This window comes from Sceloporus occidentalis, unplaced genomic scaffold (assembly GCF_023333645.1).
Source record: "Sceloporus occidentalis isolate IW3139 unplaced genomic scaffold, rSceOcc1.0.p SCAF_2, whole genome shotgun sequence".
NCBI lineage: Eukaryota > Metazoa > Chordata > Lepidosauria > Squamata > Phrynosomatidae > Sceloporus > Sceloporus occidentalis.
In genome coordinates this window covers 972,119-994,943 of record NW_028316982.1, presented here as the reverse complement: position 1 = coordinate 994,943, position 22,825 = coordinate 972,119, and positions in this window count along the sequence as shown.

Sequence of the window (22,825 nt, the reverse complement as noted above, 5' to 3'; positions counted from 1 at the left end):
ACAAGTGCCATTGAATCTAATAGAACCTACTCCCAGGTAGATGTGTATCATATTGCAGACTAAAAGGAGCAGGTTTCTAGCTCTAATAGATGAGGAAATGTGGTATGAAGTGTCAGACCTTAAAAAGTTACTTTTAAAATGTAATTGGAGCCTGCTAAGAACCAGCGTGTTGCAATGGCTTTTGAGCATTTGTGGTTCAAATTGCTGCTCAGCAAACCCATCGAAGGCCCTTGCGTGAGTCAGGCTGTCTCTCGGTTTCAGAGGCAGGCGCAAGCAAACGCACTCTCTGCACAAATCTTGCCAAGAAAAGCCTGCGATAGGTTTGCCTTACACCATAAGTTAGAACTGACTAGAAGCACACAACAACAACAAATCCGTCCCTGTCGCTTGTGGGCAAGAAATGGTTATTTCTCTTTACTCTGGCCTGAATCCTGTTGGGGACTTAGGTCTTCATAAGTGGACTTATGTCTGCAGGAATTAGAATTGAGCAGTTCTGTAATGTCTGTATCCCGTAATGTATGTTATGTAATGCATGTTTTGTTATGTAGGGGAGCCATTGGCATGTGCGACGGGACTACGGTGCATTGGTCTCATTGTGCATTGGGCACCAGCTAGGAAATGCCAATGCACACTGGTACGCTCTTGTCAGTGCCCCATTAGACATCCTTGCAATTCACCAACAATGATCCTTTTACGCAATGTACACTGCGTGCAATAGAGGATTCCAGCCAATGTCTTTTATTTTTACACTGTCACAATTCTCAGTCCTTTTTATGAATTGCTTGACGTTGCAAAGACTAGCATTGCTGACTGCGTTGCTCATTACGAAATAAGAAAAGTCCCTAGCACAGAATTTGGGCAATTGCATTCAAAATGCTTATGTAGAATTTTATTTATATATACCGCTATTCCAAAGATCATAGCAGTGAACAGCAAGTAAGCTAATTAGCAAGTAATTGCTGTGGCAATATAACAAAACAATATCTAGAAAACATTACTACACCCAAAATCTGTATTAATATTTACAGTCTCTATCTATTTGTATAGTTCTCATTCCATACTTACTATTTTTGAAAAGTAACTATTATATTTCCTCCACTAAAAATCAGCAACAAACTCTCCTTCCAGAAGATGTGTTACTCCAAAGGTCTGGAACTGGAGTCCTTGCTCCACTTTCAGAATCCAAAAGGATGCGACAGTCAGATTTCTGTTCCTGGGGAGAGTGCTGTTCTGACCCTGATAGGAGATAAGCCTTGGAAAATTAGACATTCCATGATTCGCATCTAGCTCAACATCTGGCCAACCAGATGTTTCCAGAGGGCCTTGGCATTGCTCCTCCTTCAGCTGGGACTTAGTGTCACAATGTCTCTGAACGCTGAGGTTTTGTTTGGCTGTCAGGCCCAATAACTGTTGATAGGCTTTTATCCGCCAATATTTAATAGATGAAAACCGGGACGTGTGCGGTCAAGCAACATCTGTGGTCAAGATGGCAAAAGTTATTAAGGGAGATCACGTATGTTAGGAATCATAGAATCATAGAGCTGGAAGAGCCCAAGGGCTGTCCAATCCAGCCCATTTCTGCCATGCAGGAACTCTCAATCAGATGGCCATCCAGCCTCTGTCTTTAAAGGCCTCTAAAAAAGGAGACCCCACCACTCTCTACTGAAGGAGTGTCTTCCACTGTCGAACAGCCCTTACTCTCAGGAAGTGCCTCCTAATGTTGAGCTGGAATCTCTTTTCCTGCAGCTTGGATCCATTGTTCCTGGTTCTGTCATATCATATCACCTCTTAACCTTCTCCAGGCTAAACATCCCCAGCTCCCGAAGTCCTTCCTCATAGAGCATGGTTTCCGGATCCTTCACCATTTTAGTTTCTCAACATCCTTTTTGAATTGTTTTGCCCAGAAATGGACACAGCGTTATTCCAGTTGGGGCCTGACCAGAGCAGAATATAGTGGCATTATTACTTTCCTTGATCTAGAATCGCATTGGCCTTTTTAGCTGCCGCAACACACTGTTGACTCACGTTTAACTTGTCGTTTACTAGGATTCCCATATCCCTTTCACACGTAAAAGTCTCCTTAAGCCAGGTGCCCCTCATCCTATATCTGTGCATTTAATTTATTTATTTTTGCCCTGAGTGCAGTACCTTACATTTCTTCCTGTTGAAGTTCATTTTGTTAGGTTTGGCTCTATTGAGGTCATTTTGAACTTTGATCCTGTCTTGTGTGGTATGAACTACTCCTCCTAATTTGGTACCATCCGCATATTTGATAGGTATGCCTTCTATTCCTTCCTCCAAGTCTTTGAGAGGCTGCAGCAGTTTGCTTTTCCCTGAGCCGACTGGGAAGGGCAAGATTCTGCCCCTTTTCTTCCTTCCCCAGCTTCATTGAGCACATAGTCCTTTTGCACGATGCATTGAGTTTGCAGCCTGTGAAGCTAGCTCAATGCAAAGGGGGAAATGGGAGCAAGAGAAAAACTGGAGCATTTTAAAAGCAGCTGGAAGAGTGGGACAACAGGATTAACCAGGGCTGCCCTTTCCAAATTGGGACAGTTGGAGGGTATGTAGGTTTTCCCCAGTAGGAAGCTAGTGCTTTTGTTTCAGCCCAGAGAAATAAAGAGGGCTCCCCCATTTGCTTGGAACATTGGGCTTCTGCTTTTCTCCATGCAGAGTGAGTGCACTTGGCACAGAGCTGCGGTACTTTTAGCACCATCACAACCCACCCAGAACACAAGATGAACGCTGGCGCAGCAGAGAGGCAAGTTCACATCAGGACTAAGAGCATCCTGGGAGTTGGTACTTCAAGACAAGTGGTCCCAAGACAGAGAGGAAAGAATTGGTTTGGAGGAAAATGTCTCAGTTCACCCTGGGTTCTAGGAGAAGGACTCCTGATCAGACAGCTTGGAGGTTTCCCCTTTTGCATTTCTCTTGGGAAAATGACTTTTGGTGCCTTAAATTGTTAGTTCTGTGTAGCAATTGCCAGTGCCATATAAAACAGAATCTGTGGGAATGCAGTGAGTCAAAGTCTTTTCTAAGTTCTCCTGTTTTAAGAAGTCTACTCCAATTGGGACTAGCATTTATACCCTGCTTTTCTCCGGAATGGGATTCAAAGCAGCTTGCAGTATGCATTTGTATTTTGGCCTCGCCATGGCTAGCTAGCGGGGCTTAGGGATTCAGGGCTTTAGTTTCTGTTATTTGCCATCAAGTTGACTTTCCCTTACGCTGATCCTATGGATGAGAGACTTCTGAGATCCTCATTCACCCGCTGCCCTCCTTAGGCCTTGCAAACTCAAAAAACAACTAAGAGGATTCAACCTTTATCCTTTTAAAGACATTTTTAAAAACACTATATCTTACCAAGCCATATCCATAGCCACAGATTTTTTTATTCATCGGTTCAAGCATGCATGGCTTGAAACTATTTTAAAAATATATAAATTCCAAACATCAAACCTTGACTGTCATTTTATATAAGGGACACCATTTCACGGCACCACTGTATTCAATGGGTCTTGAGCACCTATGGGTTTTGATATCCATGGGGGGGGGGGGTTTCCAGGAACCAAACCCCAGCCAAGGATACCAAGGGCTCACTCTAAATATATTTAGACTGTGCATACAATATTGTAATGTAAAGGTATAGTTTTAATTTTGCTGCTTGTATATGTCACAACTATTGCCATTACATTCAGTGATATGTGGGAATTATGATTTATGAGCAACATCGGTACCATTTTTTCTCTAAGGATTCTGTATAGTCAAAGCAACCAAACCAAGGCTATTGTACATTGGACATATCATGCCAGACCTAGTGACACCACTGATATGTCCAACGTACAATAGCCTCAGTTTAGTTGTTTTGACTAGACAAAACCCTTAGTAATGTTTTTTCTACTGAGAGTTCAGGCCTGATCTGCTCTAGCATCCATTCGTTTGACTTTTTAGCAGTCCATCATAGACCTATCTATCATCACATTCCAAATGAATTGATTTTCTTCCTGTGAGCATCTTTCACTGCCCAGCTTTTACACCTGTATATAGGAACTGGAAATGACTATGCCCTGGACATTTGGGGCCTTAGGAATCCAAAAAATCCACTCCTTTTGCACAGGCTACTGTTGAAAAGCCATTCCCAGGGCAACCCAGTCATTTCTAAAGTATTGCACTTTGGCAGAAAAAAATGAAATGCATAGGTATAGGATTATGGGGGACATCTGGCTGAATGAGAGACTTATTTGTGTGAAAGGGATCTTTCCAGTAGACCACAAGTTGAACATGAGTCAAGAGTGCGATGCAGCAGCTAGAAAGGCCAATGCAATTTTAGGATGCATCAATAAAAGTATAGTGTGCAGATCAAGGGAAGTAATAGGGCCACTGTATTCTGCTCTGGTCAGGTCCCACCTGGAATAATCCTGTGTCCAGTTCTGGGCCCACAATTCAAGGACATTGAGAAACTGGAGCCATGTGGCCAAAGGAGGGCAACTCAAATGGTGAAGGGTCTGGAAACATGCCCTATGAGGAGAGACTTAGGGAACTGGGGATGTTTAGCCTGGAGAAGAGAAGGGTAAGAAGGTTAGCTTTGTTTAAGTATTTGAAGGGATGTCATACTGAAGAGGGCGCTGACTTGTTTTCTGCTGCTCCAGAGAAAAGGACCTGGAACAATAGATGCAAGCTCCAGGAAAAGAGATTCCAGCTCAGTATTAGAATTAGTAAGAGCTGTTCGACAGTGGACCGCGCTCCTTTGGAGACTGTGGTGGAGTCTCCTTCTTTGGAGGCTGTTTTTAAGCAGAGGCTGGATGCATCTGTCTCATGGAGTTCTTTGACTGAGAGTTCCTGCATGGCAGAATGAGATTGGACTGGGTGGCCCCTGTGGTCTCTTCCAACTCTATGCTTCTATACCCACGTGTACAAATAGGGCCCGGGATGATTCTGACATCTGGGGCCTTAAGAACCCAAAAGACGAAGCGCTCCTTCTGCATGGGCTCCTGAAAAGCCATGCCCAGGTAACCCAGCCATTTCTGGTGGCCTTCGTTCCAATTCAGCTCAGGGATGTTTGCTCCATCCTCATTGCTTCTGTGCCAAGCCCAGCGCAAGGGCATTGGAGAGCATTATGTCCAGCCCTTTCCTGGCAGAGGCCTCCTCCTTCATTACCTCTCCTCTTCGTTAATTGTGGAGGAGATACAGCTCTCTCTGCTCTTTGTGGACATTAATGAAAGTGCCACAGAGCCAACCGGTGACTCATTTTCATGCTTCTTCTCCATCCATCTTGGAGGCTGTGGAAGGGAGATGGAGGCCTGGCTTCAGTCTCACAGGAGCAGCGCATGGGAAGAGGCAGAGCAGGAGGGAGAGGAGAGGAGAGGAGAGGAGAGGAGAGGAGAGGAGAGGAGAGGAGAGGAAGGCAGGGATGGAGGAGGCTGGCTTTTTTATCCTCTGCTGCAAGCAAATTGCTTTAATCCTGTTTCTGTCTCTTGAATAATTGGGAAGCCCAGCGCTGCAGCAGAAAAAAGGCCAGCGCTGGGTTCTTAGGGAGTCATTCTCTCAGCACAAATGATGCTCAGCTAGAAACCTCTGCGCCTTTCCTCCGCCGCCCTGCAGTGCATTTGGTGCTTTCCACAATTCATGTGGAAAGCTGGATCGAACTTAATGGCCTGCTTTTCCTCCCCTTGTCCATTTCTTGACACAGTCCGCCTGCCACTGAGAAAGGTCTGTGCTTGGTCCATGGGCCCATGCTTGCCCATCTGGTCCAGTGATGTTAGCCCTGGCATCTGGAAGCACTTTGCTGCTTTGGGAATACAACTCACACAAACGCATCTCCGTGCCCACTTCCCGAGTGCCGCTCTTTTAGCAGGGCTGGTGACGTTAATTGATTTTACACCTGCCTTTTAATTGTAAATTAAAAACGAGGATGTTTCATAAGATCTAATTGGAGTTGTCTCCCTTTGCAAGGTTGTCGGAGGCTGTTAGCAAAATCCATGGATGCATCTCTTTCTCTCTCTCTGTCTCTTGTCTTATAGAATTTAAATTTCACAATTCAGTAAATGGTGCAAATTGTGCATCAGTACATGGAGTACAAACGCCCCAATGTTTCGGCCTTTCTAATTGCAAAATAGGCTGCTTGGAAGCATTTGCCAGTCTGCATGTTCTACTGTATGTATATTCCTTGGTTCAGGCAATTTATGCAGAAGTAATTTCTCAGCACAATTAAACATTTTCTATAATTTTCCAGCAAAGAAGGGAATTTGCATTTTGATGCCTGGTGCGTTTTTGGACAGTTTTGTAAGTCACACACACACACACACACACACACACACTGATGTCTTGGGTTATTAACCAATGGGTCCATGGTTTCCACTGGAGTTTGGTTCCAGAACCCCCCATGGACACCAAAATCTGTGGATACTCGTCCCATTGTAGACAACAGCATAGTAAAGTGATGCCCCTCATAAGAAGCAGCAAAATCAAGATGCGCTTTTTGAAATTTAAAAAAAGTATTTCCAAGCTGCGGATGGCTGAATCCATGGAGGCAGAACCCCTGGACATGGAGGACGGCTGGACTATCCGAGGGCTAGCCATTCAGACCTGAGAAGGTTGAATTTAAAGGCCAGCCTTTTAATGGACTTAACTGAATGGCCTTGGTCCAGTCTTCAGCCGCCAGCCTTTGATTCCCTGGCTGAGAATTAGGCATCGCAGGGGCAAGCTTTGCTAAAGAAAGGAAGATTGTCATGGAACACATGTAGGCTTTGACAGAAATTTAACATAGGATTGCAAATGTTTGTTTGTTTATATCCTGCCTTTTCCCCAACTCTGGACCACAAAGTGGCTTACAAAAATTAAAATAAGAGAGATTAGAAAGCTGGACCAAAGCTAACAAAATGAATGTCAACAGGGAGAAATGTAAGGTACTGCTCTGAGGTAGTAAAACAGAAATGCACAGATATAGGATTATGGATGACACCTGGCTGAATGAAACTACATGTGAAAGGGATCTAGGAGTCCAAGTAGACCACAAGTTGAACATGAGTCAGCAGTGTGATACAGCAGCTAAAAAGGCCAATGCGATTCTAGACTGCATCAATAGAAGTATAGGTTCTAGATCACGTGACGTCATATCATAGAATCATAGAATCATAGAGTTGGAAGAGACCACAAGGGCCCTGATCCAGTCCAACCCCATTCAGCCATGTAGGAAATCCCAATCAAAGCATCCCCAGCAGATGGCCATCCAGCCTCTGCTTAAAGACCTCTAAGGAAGGAGACTCCACTATAACCTCAGAGGAAGGAGTCTGTTCCACTGTCGAACAGCCCTGACTCTCAGGAAGTTCCTCCTAATGTTGAGGTGGAATCTTTTCCTGGAGCTTGCATCCATTGTTCCGGGTTCTGTTCTCTGGAGCAGCAGAAAACAAGCCTGCTCCCTCCTCAATATGACATCCTTTCAAATATTGAAACAGGGCTATCATATCACCTCTTAACCTTCTCTTCTCCAGGCTAAACATCCCCAGCTCCCTAAGTCGTTCCTCATAGGGCATGGTTTCCAGACCCTTCACCATTTTTGTCGCCCTCCTTTGGACACGCTCCAGTTTCTCAATGTCCTTTCTGAATTGTGGCGCCCAGAACTGGACACAATATTCTAGGTGGGGCCTGACCAAAGCAGAATACAGTGGCACTATTACTTCTCTTGATCGAGACACTATACTGCTATTGATGCAGCCTAAAATCGCATTGGCCTTTTTAGCTGCCACATCACACTGTTGAGTCATGTTCAACTTGTGGTCTACTTGGACTCCTATATCCCTTTCACACGTAGTTTCATTCAGCCATGTGTCTCCCATCCTATATCTGTGCTTTTCATTTTTCTGCCCTAAGTGCAGTACCTGACATTTCTCTGTGTTGAATTTCATTTTGTGAGTTTTGCCCCAGATTTCTAGTCTATTCAGGTCATTTTGAATCTTGATCCTGTCCTCTGAGTATTAGTGATTCCTCCTAATTTGGTGTCATCTGCAAATTTGATAAGTATGCTCCCAATTCTGTCATCCAGGTCATTGATAAAGATGTTGAATAACACTGGGCCCAGGACAAAGCCCCACTGGACACCCCACTGGTCACTTCTCTCCAGGATGAAAAGGAGCCATGGCTGACCACCCTTTGGGTTTGGCCGGTCAACCAATTACAGATCCATGTAACAGTTCCTTTGTCTAGCCCACATTTTACAATCTTGTTTGCAAGAATGTCATGGGGAACCTTGTCAAAGGCCTTACTGAAATCAAGATATACTATATCCACAGCATTCCCTTCATCTACCAAGATGGTCATTTTGTCAAAGAAAGAGATTAGGTTTGTCTGGCATGACTTGTTTCTCTGAAACCCATGTTGGCTTTTTGTGATGATGGCATTGCTTTCTAGATGTTCACAGACTCTCTGTTTAATGATCTGCTCCAGAATCTTTCCTAGAACTGATGTCAGACTAACTGGACGATCATTGTTGGGATCCTCTTTCTTCCCCTTTTTGAAGATGGGGACAACGTTTGCCCTCCTCCATTCTGCTGGGACTTCTCCTGTTCTCCAGGAGTCCTCAAAGACTATTATTGCTAATGGCTCCGATATTACATTTGCCAGTTCTTTTAATGCCCTTGGATGCAGTTCATCTGGTCCTGGAGACTTAAATTCATTTAGATTAACCAGGTATTCCTCTACTATCTCTTTACTTATTCTGTCCTCTGCTCCATTATCCTCCGGTTGAGCCCCTTTTCCTTTTCTGAGAAGACGGAGGCAAAGAAGGTCTTGAGGAATTCTGCCTTTTCTCTGTCTTCTGGTAGCATTTTGCCATCTTCTCCACGCAGTGAACCTACCGTTTCCTTCTTCTTCCTTTTGCTGCGGACGGACATATCCAAAAGAGCCCTTTTTGTTGTTCTTAACTTCTCTGGAAAGCCTGAGTTCATTTTGCGCTTTTGCTTTCCTGACTTTATCCCTACAAATGCTTGCTATTTCTTTGAATTCCTCTTTGGTGATTTCCCCCTTTTTCCATTTCTTATACATCTTCCGTTGAAAGTTCCTTAGTCTCTTGAGACATCTCCCATTTTTCTTTCTCACTAGAACTGTTTGAGATTGTGCCTTCAGTATCTCCCTTTTGAGAAAGTCCCATCCGTCCTGAACTCCTTTATCTTTTAGTATTCCTGACCATGGAATCGCCCTCAATACTTCTCTAAGTTTACTGAAATCCGCTCTCCTAAAGTCTAGGATGCGTGTCTGACTCTGCCTGGCTTCTCCTCTCCATTGTATAACAAACTCCAGGAGAACATGGTCGCTTCCACCTAAGGATCCCACCACTTGCACCCCATCAACCAAGTCATCCTTGTTGGTTAGGAGCAGATCCAAAATAGCTGACCCCCTTGTTGCCTCTTCCACCTTTTGGACCATGAAATTGTCTTCCAGGCAAGTGAGGAATTTGCTAGACCTTGAGGATTTGGCTGAGTTTGACTTCCAGCAAATATCAGGGTAGTTGAAGTCCCCCATCACTACTACATCTCTCTTTTCTGAGTGTGTGGTCATCTGTTCTAGAAAGATATCATCCAATCCCTCAGTCTGACTTGGGGGTCTGTAGTAGACTCCCACCGTAACACCCTTGTTGTTTCCCTCCCCTTTGATTCTTATCCAGATGCTCTCCACCTGGCTTCCAGGATTAATGTCCTGGATCTCTTCTCTGGTGTAAATATCTCTGACATATAGTGCTATTCCTCCTCCTTTCCTGTTTGGCCTATTTCTCTTAATAAGGTTATACCCCTCTATTTCCACATTCCAATCATGAGACTCATCCCACCAGGTTTCAGTGATGCCTATTATATCATATTTGCTTTCTTGTACTAGGAGTTCGAGTTCATCTTGCTTATTTCCCATGCTCTGTGCATTAGTGTAGAGACATCGCAGACCACGGGTCCCATTTACTTGCTGCCTGTGCATGTTCTTTTCACTCCCACTGTTGGGTCCTTGCACTGTTTGCCTTGTTCCCTCTATGACAGTTTGACTATTTTCTCCATCCCTTTCGCCTTCCTTAATATTGTCTCCCTTCCCCTCGGAACTCAGTTTAAAGCTCTCCTGATCAAGTTCTTGAGACTGTTGGCAAAAACATTTCTTCCAACTGGCGTGAGATGCAACCCGTCTGTTGCAAGAAGTCCCTCCTCATGGAACCGCAGCCCATGATCGAAGAATCCAAATCCTTCTCGGCGGCACCATCTGCGAAGCCAGTTGTTCACATCCGCTATCTTCCTCTCCCTTCCTGGACTGTGCCCTTCGACTGGCAGAAGAGACGAGATGACAATCTGTGCAATTAGCTTACTTGCTAATTAGCTTACTTGCTGTTCACTGCTATGATCTTTAGAATAGCGGTATATAAATAAAACAAATTATTATTATTATTATTATTATTATTATTATTATTATTATTATCCATTCCTTTCAGCTTCCTACCAAGCGCCTCGTAATCCCTTTTGATGTTCTGAGGGCTGTGTATTGCAGTATCATTAGTTCCCACGTGGACCAAAAGGAAGGGTATTGGTCAGTAGGCTTGACCAGTCTTGTCAGTCTCTCTGTCACATCACAGATCTTTGCATCTGGAAGACAACACACCTCTCGAGACATCTTGTCAGGCCTACAAATCACTGCTTCTGTACCCCTCAGCAAGGAGTCCCCCACTACGACCACACGCCTCCTCCGAGGCTTAGCAGCGACTGTTCCCTCGGGTGGGACTCTCAGGCTCCCCTGCTCTGTCCCTGAAGTCTGTCCATGCTGCTCTTCTTCATCCTCCTTGATAAGGGAAAGAGCTTCGAATCAATTCTCTAGCTGCAAGCTCCCAGAACAATCCCTTCTTGGCCTACTTCTCTTTGTGACATTCCTCCAGCTGTCTTCCTCCTGTGTATGTGAAGTGGCCTCCTCAGCTCCAGCATCTTCCTCTGCGTGATACTCATCCAAGATCGTTAGTTCTGTTGTGTCCAGGAAATCCTCTTGTTCCCTAATATGCTGAAGTGTAGCTACTCTGGACTCCAACTGCTGCATTTTCTCCTCCAAGAGGGCTACCAACTTGCACTTGGGGCATGTGAAGTTCTCCACTTCTGTAGGCAAGAAGACAAACATCCCATAGTGCCACTCTGTTTGGGTCAGGCCTCACCTGGAATAACCTTGTGTCCAGTTCTGGGCTCACAATTCAAAAAGGACATTAAGAAACTGGAGCCATGTGTCCAAAGGAGGGCGACCCAAATGGTGAAGGGTCTGGAAACCATGAAGCCATTTGAGGAAGGTCTCAGGGAGCTGGGGATGTTTAGCCTGGAGAAGAGAAGATTAAGAGGTGATATGATAGCCCTGTTTAAATATTTGAAGGGATGCCATATTGAGGAGGGAACAAGCTTGTCTTCTGCTGCTTCAGGGAAAAGGACACAATGGAGCAATGGATGGAAGCTCCAGGAAAAGAGATTCCAGCTCAACATTAAGAGGAACTTCCTGAGAGTAAGGGCTGTTCGACAGTAGAACATATTCCCTCGGAGACTTTGGTGGAGTCTCCTTCTTTGGAGGTCTTTAAACAGAGGCTGGATGGCCATCTGTTGAGTGTGTTTTGATGGAGAGTTCCTGCATGGCAGAAGAAGGGGCTTGGACTGGATCTGGAAATCAGACAAGGCCAGCCATCTGGTATGGACAATTTAATTGACACCTGGCAACTCAACTGACACTTGGCCAATTAAATTGTCACTTGAACTAGGCAGGTCTGTTTCTTTTTATAGAGAGAAACAAACAGGTGGGAAAAATACCGAATGGTTGGTTGATCATAGCCTGGATGCTTAATCCTCTGTGCCTCGACCTTTGGAATTAATGTACTGATAATAGTTAACTTGTTTTCTTGCTAAAACGGGAAGTGCTAGATTAACTAGTAGGGAATTCTCTCGTTTGATTCAAAAGACAAAGGTGTTTCATGTTTGCATGAATGCGAGCATGTTTCTCAGCATGACGAAAGACTTCTCCTGCAAGGTCTCTTCCAAATCTATGATTCTGTGGTTCTGCTCTGGGATGCTCCCGGAATATTCTAGCCCCAGATTCCCCTCCATTACCAATGCTCTCTCTGCAACTGCCTTCTCATGAGATGTCTGTTTGCCACCCAGCAGCATCACAGAGGTCACAACGCGATGCCCACCAAATTTTCAGTGCTGGGCACCTCATTTTCTGACCTCAGAGCGACTCATGCCCACCGCAGCAACTTTGGGCAGCTTGCAAGGACTTCATGGCAAGGCAGCCATCACTGCAGGGCAAGCTGAAAACCCAGAGAAAATGTATGATTTTTAAATTGTGGTTAAGGGAAGGAAAGGCCAAATCAGGTGCAGACGTCATGAAGACAGTCCACAGCCGATTCGGGGTTTTGCCCCTCTGTGGCATAAATAACATGCAGCCAGCCCTGCTGTATATTTAAACTGTGCATCATCCTCTACCATTTGAATGTGTTAAATCCTGAAATTGATTTTACTCTATGCTCTTTATTAGGATAATAAGAATACTCTTTAGCAAAGGACATGAGTCCAGTGGCGGGAGGTAAAGTGGGACCAACTCCAAACAGATTGGAGCATGGCATTTATCCAAAAGTAACTCACTGGTTCTTAGATTCTTGGAGAGAATCTGAATTGCTGATGGTCCAAACCTTCAGTCAGGAACACCTGCGAGACGGGGAGAGAGAGATGGTGGCGGCGGTGATCATTAATATTGTATGCCAACATGAGATCTGACTTCTTGGTATAAATTGCTGTCAAGCCAGTTTTGCCCTATGAATGAGAGACCAACCAAGATACCTTGGCTGCATTTGCACAGCAGAAATAATGCAGCTTGAAAACACTTTCACTGCCATGCTTCAATGCTGTGGAATTCTGGGATCTGTAGTTTGTTGTAGCACCAGAGTTCTCCGACAGACACCCATCTGGTTCTGGGAATGTTTTTGGGGATTGGGTGGGCACTGCCCTATCTGTGCCTACTGGTTTTTGGGGATCCTCTGCCAAGCGTTCTCTGACACAGAGGATCCTGGCAATCTCTGCAGTTGTCTGCTTCGTTCTCCAGCCGTCTCCTTCCTTGCTCTCTCTTTTTAAACATGTCTCTCTTCCTAAGAGGCCACTGCGGTTGCTGAGTAAGTGCATGTTGCACCACCAGCAGAAGACCGTCACCCCACCATTGGATCAGAAGGATATGTGCCCTAGTCTTTCTATTAGCTTTGCAATTGGAGGAGGTGGGAAAGAGGCCTGGCTCTGCCCAGGACCATTAGTGTTGCTCATGCCGGCCTAGATTGATCCCTCTCCTCCTGAAGAAGCTGCTGGTGGAGGCAGAAATGTATGAGGACATGCCACCCTTCTTCTCTTTCTCTTTTTCAGCCTTTGGGAGCAGTGGCAGTTAATGGGGATGCTTTGCTTCCCGTGTGGCCTTCGGGGATTTGCAGATCCCACACCAAAGGTATGCATCAAAGGCGGAGGGAGAGGCAGCTTGGAAACAAACGGAGGCATCTTTTCCTGAGCAAGGCTGAGGTGTCTTTGGGGGATGTGGATCGGACATGGGTTTCAGCGCTTGGGGAAGTTACTTTTGGAGATGACAACTCCAACACTCATAGTTTTGTGTTTCCTGCAAAGTAAATTTCTCAAGCTTGGTGCATTTAGGGTACATAGAAGGGGATTTAGCAATACCATTTGTGTTGGTATAGTATCTCCACAGGAGAGCCAGCTTGGTGTAGTGGTCTGGATGGTGGGCTAGGACTCCAGGAAACAAGGGTTCGAATCTCTGCTTGGTCATGGATACCCATTGGGTGACCTTGGGAGAGTGGCTCTCAGCCGCCAAGGAAAGCAATGGCACAAATCCCCCTCTGCACAAATCTTGCCCAAGAAAAACCCATGGTAGGTTCATTTTAGGGTTGCCATAAGTCAGAAACAACTTGAGGACAAACCACAACAACAGCTTCTCCATAGAAGGCATGGGCATCCTTGTGACTCCTTGTGTGAGTGGCGCCCTTGAGTGAGCCAAGGCTCGCTTTACATGAAAAGCTGTGGGACCTCAGCGCTAAGATCTCGTGTGGTTGAATCAAAGCAGTTTAAATCAAACCAAAATCAATATAACCAACATCCATGGATGCTCAAATCCCATTAAATACAATGGCAGAGTGAAATGGTGTCCCTTATGTAAAATGGCAAAAACAAAGGCCTTTATCAGACTGGCAAAAAAGACGGGAACGTAGCAGCATGCTCCCGTCAATATCGTGAAATAACATGAAGATTATCACGAGATGTTGAGTGATATTGCTATTATCCCATGATTATCCCGTGAATAAAGAGGCATTCTAACACTGCTTTTTAATCATGGGAAAATCCTGAGAATGCAAAGTGTTATTCGAATGCCTCTTTATTAATGGGGCAATCACCTGATAATCGCAATGTTGCATGACGTCGTGTTATAATTTTTGCATTATTGATGAGAGCATACCTCTATTCTCCCGTCTTTTTTGCCAGTCTGATCAAATCCAAGGCTTGCTTTTGGAATTTATATTATTTTTGAACATTTTCAGGCTGTGGATGGTTGAATCCTTGGATAAAAAATTGGTGGCTGCAGGGGACCATCTGTACGTACAGTGGATCCTCCACGTTCACTATGGATAGGGCACTGGACCCCCTGGGAACGTGGAAAGCATTTTAAGATCTTGAAGGATATTAAAACTGCACTGCAGGAATAATGTGGTTTGACAGTACTTTAAATCCTATGGCGCAATGCTATGGAATCCTGGGATTTGTAGTTTTGTGAGATGTTTAGCTTTCTCTGTCAGAGAGCTCTGGTGCCACAGCAAACTACAAATCCCAGGATTCCATATGATGGAGCCAGGGTACTTAAAACAGGGACAAACTACATTATTTCTGCAGTGCAGATTAGACCTGAGTTTCCAAGAGAGGTATCTGGTAGCGACATGAAACAGGGTCTTCTTGGTGTCTGCTCCCAATTTTGGGAACTCTCTGCCAAGGGAGCCTGGTCTGGCCCCATTTCTATTGCCTTTTCCCAGGCAAGGCAAGGCATTTTGACTTTGGACTTGTCGCTGAACAGGGATGCAAACACTTGCATGCTGGCTCTGTCTTTCTTGTTGCATTTCGAAAGAGTTGGCCTTTACGTCTTAATCAATATTTTGTTGTTCGTTATGCATTTGATTCACGTAGTCAGTTTGTGTCTTACCTTTCTCCTAAACCAAGGAGCTCACAATTTTATTACTGTTAGCCACCTTGTGTGCATTTTTTGGTGGAAGAGCACCGTATGAGATTAAAGCCAGACAAAAATAACTAGCCATTCCTTTATTTAGGAGCCATAGCAGCCCATCTGATCTGTAAGCCTGAGGTTTCCCTTATGAAAGAGGGGCTGGCCCCTTTCCCAGGATGTTGAAAGGGGTCTCCAACAGTCCCCTTGAGCCCATTAAACCTCTCCCCGCTTGTCCTAACGCTCAGCCTTGGAGTGATGCAGTCAGACCTCTCTATCCATGGATTTTGCATCAATGGGTTCAAGCACCCGTGGCTTAAAACATATTTACTTTTAAAAATCCAAAAAGCAAACCTTCATTTTGATTTTTATATAAGGGACACCATATTACTGCCCCATAGTATGTAATGGGACTTGGGCACCCATGGATTTTGGTACCCACAGGAGGTCCTGGAACCAAACCCCAGTCGACAACAAAGGCCCATTGTATAAAGAAGGCCTCTGTATGGCAGCTTCTTTAAAGTAGCAAATGAGAATTGAATTGCTAACCATTGAAATTGTGTGGTGGAGGTGCCATGCTTATGATAGAGGAGTGAGGAGGTGGCACAGGGAGGAAGACATGTCATGGAGACACAGAAGATTGAAGTCATTATGAAGTGAGAAATCCCAGAGGGACAAGCAGTTTTCAGGAAAGGAAGAGGCACTAGGGATCCCATTGCAAACATACGATGGATGATGGGGCACACAAGGGAATTTCAGAAGAAAATCAGCATGTGCATTGTCAACTACAGCAAAGGATTTGATGCACAGATCATGAAAAGCCATGGCTTGCTCTAAGAGGAATGGGTGCATCTCTCCACTTGATTGCCTTGATGTGTAACCTGCACTAAGGACAAGAAGCTGCAGTCAGAACTGAATACGGAGAAACAGAGTGGTTGCCAATTGGAAAAGGAGTCAAGCAAGGATGCATCCTATCATCCTATCTGTTCAACGTGTATGTAGAAAATCTCATATGCAGAGCAGGTTTAGACTTAGAAGAAAGAGGACTAAAGATCAGAACATTAGCAGCCTAAGATACGCAGAGGACACCATGCTACTAGCAGAAAACCACAAAGACCTGGAACAATGATTAAAGAAAGTCAAAGAAGTATGTGCAAAGGTCGGCTTAATGCTGAATGCTATAAGAAAACAAACATAATGACCACAGAAGAACTACATGCAAATGAAATGCATAGATATAGGATGGGTGACACCTGGCTTAAGGAGAATGATACATGTGAAAGAGATCTAGGAGTCCAAGTAGACCACAAATTGAACATGATGCGGCAGCTAAAAAGGCCAATGCGATTTTAGGTTGCATCAAGAGAAGTATAGTGTCTAGATCAAGAGAAGTAATAGTGCCACTCTATTCTGCTTTGGGGATGTTTAGCCTGGAGAAGAGATGAAAAGAGGTGATATGACAGCCCTGTTTAAATACTTAAAGGGATGTCATATTGAGGAGGGAGTAAGCTTGTTTTCTGCTGCTCCAGAGACTAGGACAAGGAACAATAGGTGCAAGCTACAGAAAGAGAGATTCCACCTCAACATTAGAAGGAACTTCCTGGCAGTAAGGGCTGTTCGACAGTCGAGGGCAATCCCTGGGAGAATGATAGAGTCTCCTTTTTGCGCCCTCAAAAGGGCGCCATAGCCATGTTGCTGTGGCTTGGCAGTGCTCCTTCGGTGCTGCATCATATGTAGGGATGCCATATCCCGGTGGCCCCGGGATAAATCCGCTTTTGGGGGGCCCCTCCCGGTCCCGGTCCGGTTTGGCCCCCAGCCCTCAGTTCGGGGCCCGCGCGGCACCAACCCACCTTCCCCCGCGCGACCGCGCCACCCACCTCCTCCTCCTCCTCTGTTCCTGGCCACGCGGCAGCGTGGAGAGAGCAAAGGAGGGGAAGGAGGAGGTGGTGCGCCTCCTGTGCACGGCCACGTGGCCTGGAACGGAGGAGGAGGAGGAGGATGGTGGTGCGGCCGCACGGGGAGGCAGGGGAAGGGGGCGGGGAGGCGGGGGAAGGTGGCGGGGAGGCGGGGGAAGGTGGCGGGGAGGCAGGGGAAGGGGGCGGGGAGGCGGGGGAAGGTGGCGGGGAGGCGGGGGAAGGTGGCGGGGAGGCGGGGGAAGGGGGCGGGGAGGCGGGGGAAGGGGGCGGGGAGGCAGGGGAAGGTGGCGGGGAGGCGGGGGAAGGTGGCGGGGAGGCGGGGGAAGGTGGCGGGGAGGCAGGGGAAGGGGCGGGGAGGCGGGGGAAGGTGGCGGGGAGGCGGGGGAAGGTGGCGGGGAGGCGGGGGGAAGGTGGCGGGGAGGCGGGGGAAGGTGGCGGGGAGGCGGGGGAAGGTGGCGGGGAGGCGGGGGAAGGTGGCGGGGAGGCGGGGGAAGGTGGCGGGGAGGCAGGGGAAGGTGGCGGGGAGGCGGGGGAAGGTGGCGGGGAGGCGGGGGAAGGTGGCGGGGAGGCAGGGGAAGGGGCGGGGAGGCGGGGGAAGGTGGCGGGGAGGCGGGGGGAAGGTGGCGGGGAGGCAGGGGAAGGGGGCGGGGAGGCGGGGGAAGGTGGCGGGGAGGCGGGGGAAGGTGGCGGGGAGGCAGGGGAAGGTGGCGGGGAGGCGGGGGAAGGTGGCGGGGAGGCGGGGGAAGGTGGCGGGGAGGCAGGGGAAGGTGGCGGGGAGGCGGGGGAAGGTGGCGGGGAGGCGGGGGAAGGTGGCGGGGAGGCGGGGGAAGGGGCGGGGAGGCGGGGGAAGGTGGCGGGGAGGCGGGGGAAGGTGGCGGGGAGGCGGGGGAAGGTGGCGGGGAGGCGGGGGAAGGTGGCGGGGAGGCGGGGGAAGGTGGCGGGGAGGCGGGGGAAGGTGGCGGGGAGGCGGGGGAAGGTGGCGGGGAGGCAGGGGAAGGTGGCGGGGAGGCGGGGGAAGGTGGCAGGGAGGCGGGGAAGGGGGCGCGGGCGCGCGCAGGAGGCACACCTCCTTCTCCTCCTCTGTTCCAGGCCGCGCGGCCGTGTGGAGGAGGCGAAGGAGGAGGCGGTGCGCCTCCTGCGCGCGCCTGTGCCCCCCTCTCCACCTTGCGCGTGCCGGCGCCCCCCCACCTCCTCCTCCTCCTCCTCCTCTGTTCCTTCCAGGCCACCCAGCAAATGAAGGAGGGGGAGAAGGAGAAGGAGGAAAAGGAGGAGGGGGGAGGAGGAGGAGTAAGAAGAAGGAGAAGGAGAAGAGGAGGAAGAGGAGGAGGAGGTGGTGAGCGAGTGGCCAGAGGCCTCAAGGTGGCTTTTTTGGGGGGTGGGGTCTTTTAATGCTAACAAGTCTCCCTTGTTTTGACAATGCTAGTGTGGTGGTGGTGATGATGATGATGATGATGATGATGATGATGATGATATGAGTCAGCTTCAGAGACATGCAGGAAGTGTCACCTTCCAAAGTGCATTTTCTGTGTGTTTTTGGTTCCTTAATGGTGATACTGATATCAGCAAGCCTCTGAGGCAAGGCCAATGTAAGTTGCTCTGATTTTTACAAGCTCATGCGCAGTGAAGAAAAACCAAAGTCCCTTGACCAAGTACACACTTCTGAGAAGTACAGTTGAATCCGAGGGCAAACCCACTTCTTGTTAAACCACTTTGACATATTCAGTATGCATAGCATGTTCAGTGTGAAACCCAAAGAGTTTGGTTATCAAATAAGCCTCTGAAATATGCAAGGGGCCATGTTAAAATAAAGCCATGTTCAATGCCCAAATGTGCTATTTGGAATGGGGGGGAGGGGAGGTTGGCCAAAAAGGAAAGTACATTTCTGTCATCTGTCGAGGAATAATGCCCAAATGTCCTCCATTTTGATCATGCCTAAGAAACATGAATTTATATTAACATTTTTTTAAAACCATCCATTTTTTTCGTGTGTCCTCCATTTTTAAAAAATGTGCCCTACATTTGAAAATGTTGTCCTACATTTGTCCTACATTTGTCCTGGTTTGGAGGTCCAGACTTATGGCAACCCTAATCATATGGAAGCAATGCTGGAGGAGTGCCTCGATGCTGCGGATCGTGTAAAGCAGCGCATGGTGGCATGGCACCCTGGAGGTGGAGTTGGAGCGTTCATCATGTGGATGTGACACCCGGGCTCCACCCCCAGGCCGGCCTTAATGGCTGGTCTCTAGAGGGCCTATGAGTGGGAAGGGCAGCTATGAAATGGACAGGATCCTAAAGAGTAAAGACATAACACTGAATACTAAAGTTAGGATTCGTTGTATTCCCCATCAGCATGTACAGATGAGAAAGCTAGACAGTGAAGAAGGCAGACGGAAAGGGAATCAATGCATTTCAAACATGGTGCTAGAGAAAAGTGCTGAGGATCCCATGGATGGCCAAAAAGACAAGCAGATGGGTCCTTGCACAGATTGAGCCTAAAATCCTCCTAGAAGCCAAGATGATTAAATTGAGGTTGCCATACTTTGGCCCCATCATGAGAAAGCATGGCTCATTGGAAAAGGCAATAATGCTGGGAAAGATGGAGGGATGTAGAAAGAGAGGAAGACCCCAGGTCAGAAGGAGAGACCGAATCAGGGAGGCCATGGGACTGAATTTGCAGGACCTCAAAACAGCAATGGAGGAGGAGGAGCCTGGGAGATGTTCTGTCCACAGAGTCGCCATGAGTTGGAGTCGAGGACATGGCCTCCAGACATAAGGTATTCCCTAATGATGGATTTTAAAAAACCCCCCCACACACACACACATGTTAAGGAAAAAGCAACATGGGATATACAGTGAATGAAATAAAACATGTATGCGAGAGTCAGGGTGACTCAGCAGAAGCAATTAGGAGCCACACAGGTGTAAATGGTAATGTAATTAACAAGTCCTAAATGCCAAGGACAGAAATGCAAAGTGGATAATTGAACACACCTGAGAATTGTTAAGTGGACAAGGTGAGATGATGAAATCATTAATTGTGGGTTGAACCAAGAGAACCAATGAGAGTGGATGTACACGCCCACTGGGTGGAAACTGACAAGAGTGGGTGGTGTTTTCCAAGGGCTATAATAAGTGCTATGAATCCCAATGTATTTTGTGGGTAGTAGTGGAGTATTGGAGTTGTGTTGGATAGTTTTGGAGCTGTATATAGTAGAATAAAGTAGATCTTTGATATAAGACTACTGAGTTGTCTGGTGTCTTGACTGAAGATACAAGAGCCAGCTGGATCCTGAAGAAGTGGGAAGACTTCTGTGGAAGCAAGAGTGAGAAGGCTTGGAGAGTTTGTCAGGGTCTTCAGCCTATTCTCTGTAACTCTGCTGCTTTAGAGCAAAGCTTTAACCACTGGCCAAAACTGGTCAGCGCCGGTGCATAACAAGGTGGTGAGTTCGAGCCAGAGGTGAAGAGCTACAACTCCCACACAGACACACTTTCTTTTCATAGGCTTTTCATAAGCAGCCATCAGGATACACAGGCAAATGTTCAGGATATTTCATAGAAATTGCCAGAAGCCATGGCCAATTCAATAGCTTCCCTCGATGCTCACATACACAGTGGTAATGTAGCCCTCACTGGTGATCTATTAATGGAGCTGGATAGAATTGATGTATGTCTATATGTGTGTGCACAGGGGCATTTATGTTAATTTGCAGAGGACAGTGTTCTGTTTGGTTACTTGCCCAGCCTGGGCTTTGCTATGCTCTGGCTCCGGCCACCTGTCTGCGTCCAATGTCCATCCGAACAGATGCCGCCCGATGATCCTCTTTGTCCTGTGTTTGCTTACTGATTCCCCACTTTGCAAAAGGCTGTTCTAGAAGCGCATTGAGTTGTGAAGAAAGCCTCTGTCTCTGGTCCCAGTCTGGGGAGAGGAAGAGATGCTGCAGATGGGAAACCCACGTGCAACAAATGGATATTTGCCCTGGGATAAATTGGAGGAGGAGTGACCTGGCATTGCTTCTCTAGAGCAAGAGTGTGGGAAAAACAACCGTGCAAAGAGCGTGTGATCTTTCTTTTGGTCAAGAGATCAGGGGATAAGGCAAGTAATCTCTTTCTCTGTAGATTCCTGCTAAACGTTCCTCCTTGGAACCATCATTTAGAAGTTGGTTTGTACAGTCAGCTCTCCAGATCCACAGGTTCTTTATCCATTCAACCATCTGCAGCTTGAAAATATTCCTAAAAGATCTACATTCCCCAAAACAAACTTTTTATAAATGGGACACCATTTCAATACAGTATGCCCACACTGCACTTGGGGTCATGCGGACAGACAGCAAGCCCTAATATGGTGAAAGGGGTGCGCACCTGTGGTATGCACCGTGCTGTGCACCACGGGGTGCACCCCATTCAAATGAATGGGGCTTGATCATACGTGGAATTTGCTTTATGTGGGTGTGTGTTGTGTCTCCAGAATGGATCCCCCGCGTAAGGTGAGGGTGCACTGCACACCATTATATATAATGGGACTTGAGCATCCATGAATTTTGGTATCCATGAGGAATCCTGGAACCAAATCTCAGTGGATACCAAAGGACCACTGGATTCAGCTAAAGGTAAATGTCAGAGGTACCTCCAAGGATAACCCATTTCCACTTGTCCAATGTGCAGGCATCCCTCCTTATCCACAAAATCTGCATCCACAAATTCAACTATCCATGTCTCAAAAAATATTTTTAAAAAAATTCCCAAAAGCAAGCCTTGATTTTGCTATTTTATTTTGTTGCCTTCCAAGATCAGAAGAGATCCAGTGCCTGTCAAATTAAGACAATCTCACGGATTTCATAGGTTATGGAGGGAGATCCATGCAGGCTTCCATATCATCTTAACTGAGAACAACAACAACATCTTGATAAAACGCAGATTTTTAACACCTTTGCCTGATGAAGAAGCCAGTGGAGCTTCGCAAGCTTGCAACATGTATTTTGTGCATTTTGGTTGGTCCAATAAAGGTATCTCTGTTTTGTGGCTTTGGGGTGTTATTGTACTGGAAGTCTGTCCCTCCATCCCCTTTTCCCATCTTCCCAGACGATGCTGCTGCTGCTAAACAAGGGTTGGTCAGAAGAAGTGGGACTTAGGTGGAGAAAGACTTTGTACAAAGGAGCTTCCTTTGATGTATGCCTTTAGTTAAAATCAATTCAGGTAGAAAATTTCTGATGAGAAGAAGCAACTAAATTAAATTTATCTGTACACTAAAGTGATTGACTTCAGATGGAATTTTAGCCTTGCAAAATTAAGTGAAGGTATTGCTTAAGAAGATGAGAAGGAATGCTAAGCAGCCAACAAAGCTTATTCTTTTACCAAAGTCAACTTCTTGAATTTTTGCAAAATGATGTCTTGCCTGTTTTTTGGTTGGTCCCCCAAGGCTGAGATCTTGCAATGTTTCGATCAGAAGATCTAAAGATCACAAGATCATCAACTGTAGTTTGCAATTAGCCTACGATCATTTAGTAACATTAAAAGATTTTAAACCCACAAGTTTTAAGGTCTATTTGGAACGGGGCTGGCCCTCTTGGTCTCCGCATGGCCTTCCTCTGTTCTGCACCAGTCACTTTGTAGGATCTGCACCACGCTTACAGGAAAGTAAACGGTAAAGTTCTCTTATCGTGAAGCTATTGCTG